At 50.1% G+C, this 1,983-nt stretch overlaps 1 non-coding gene across 1 annotated transcript; it reads left to right on the forward strand.

The window, feature by feature from the left end:
• The first annotated feature begins 585 nt into the window (after positions 1-585).
• LOC138278655 (U5 spliceosomal RNA) lies at positions 586-701 on the forward strand. The gene has a single exon (XR_011200795.1). It is a non-coding gene; the product is annotated as a U5 spliceosomal RNA (small nuclear RNA).
• Positions 702-1,983: the final 1,282 nt, after the last annotated feature.

Raw genomic sequence — 1,983 nt, forward strand, 5'->3', positions numbered from 1 at the left:
AGAACTGGGTTCAACATTCTGTCTAATTGCTTTGACACTGCACACAAATGTCTGGCAAAATCTACCAGAAGATAACCGTGTCAGGAAAGCATTGCAGGGAGAAAAAAAGCCAGCATTTACCATTGATACCTCAGCTTCTGCTCGGTATTCCCTTATTTTCACCTGCCTGCTGCTGCGTACCTGGGTGGTGTCTAATGGGAATACTATTAGCGCTGCAAAGCCTTACTGTGGCATCAGTGGCATTCAATACACACAATCTATAGGAAAACGTTTCCCTGCGCGCCCACTTCACTTACAGCCTGCCTCCAGCTTTCCCTTTTCCCTGCCCAGCAGACTCACCCTGGCCAATCAGCTGAGGCGAGTGCCACCGAAATTTGCATATGCCCAGACAGAACCCTGAAAACGGTCCACTATTTTTTCTTTCTCTACTTGAAGCAGGGGCCTTGAACGTTTGGGCTGTTTTGCTCTCCCCTGTGGTTCTTGCCCTGTTAAGTAGGGCGAAAAACCACCTCTCGGACCCTCGCCCTCGCAATGGCAGGGTCTCTGTTTGTGGCGCCACATGCCCTGCTAGGCTCAGCTTGTAACACACTCGGGTTTCTCTTCAAAATGAATAAATCTTTCGCCTTTTACTAAAGATTTCCGTGGAGAGGAACGTTTACGAGTTTCATTCAATTTTTTGAGGCCTTGCCACAGGTGAGGCTGTTTATCGTTTGTTGAAGACAAAAGTGCTAGCAGTTGGGGTACACCTGTGGGCTGTCTGCTGTTTCTTTTGCCAGAGGAAGTTGGTGTTTTGTTCTGAGGCCTGCTGTCTACTCATTTGCATAGGCCAGGTGGCTCATGGGAAAGAATTTCTGCGGAGCGTGAGGCTGCTTTTCTTGGCTGTCTTGAATCATCACGACAGCAGGCATTAGATTGTCTCTGCTCCCAACATCTCTGCTGCCAGCAGGCCAGGGGTCACCCTACTTTTCACAGGTGGCCACCAACACTCAGGCTGTGCTTTTCATAGGGCTTGCCCGTTATTGGTGCCCTTGGAGGTATACAGGAGGCTAGTTCTGGGTGCCTTGGGAGGTGTAAAGATGGCTAGTCCCGGGCTGGCTCCCTCTCAGATTCTTTTGAAAGGGGGTGTCTGGCTTGTGACTCTGGCCTAGCTAGCTAGATCCTTTTAGATTCAGGCTCAGCTAGAGGATGTGCCTGAAAGCACATGACTTGTTCTGGAGCATGGTGGTGGCCCACTGCATTTGGATGGGATGGTTATTGCAGGAAAGGGTCAATTATCATGGAGACAAAAGGCCCAGAGAGCGACTCCAACCGAAAGGGATAGTGATACAAGCAGGCCGAGCTGCTTTAAAGTGTGCTGCCTCTGAGGCCATGGGAAGGTAAGCAGCACTCTTTTGCAGCAGAACTGGGTTTAACATTCTGTCTAATTGCTTTGACACTACACACAAATGTCTGGCAAAATCTACCAGAAGATAACCGTGTCAGGAAAGCATTGCAGGGAGAAAAAAAGCCAGCATTTACCATTGATACCTCAGCTTCTGCTCGGTATTCCCTTATTTTCACCTGCCTGCTGCTGCGTACCTGGGTGGTGTCTAATGGGAATACTATTAGCGCTGCAAAGCCTTACTGTGGCATCAGTGGCATTCAATACACACAATCTATAGGAAAACGTTTCCCTGCGCGCCCACTTCACTTACAGCCTGCCTCCAGCTTTCCCTTTTCCCTGCCCAGCAGACTCACCCTGGCCAATCAGCTGAGGCGAGTGCCACCGAAATTTGCATATGCCCAGACAGAACCCTGAAAACGGTCCACCATTTTTTCTTTCTCTACTTGAAGCAGGGGCCTTGAACGTTTGGGCTGTTTTGCTCTCCCCTGTGGTTCTTGCCCTGTTAAGTAGGGCGAAAAACCACCTCTCGGACCCTCGCCCTCGCAATGGCAGGGTCTCTGTTTGTGGCGCCACATGCCCTGCTAGGCTCAGCTTGTAAC

The sequence above is a fragment of the Pleurodeles waltl genome, unplaced genomic scaffold (genome assembly GCF_031143425.1).
Source record: "Pleurodeles waltl isolate 20211129_DDA unplaced genomic scaffold, aPleWal1.hap1.20221129 scaffold_525, whole genome shotgun sequence".
Lineage (NCBI taxonomy): Eukaryota > Metazoa > Chordata > Amphibia > Caudata > Salamandridae > Pleurodeles > Pleurodeles waltl.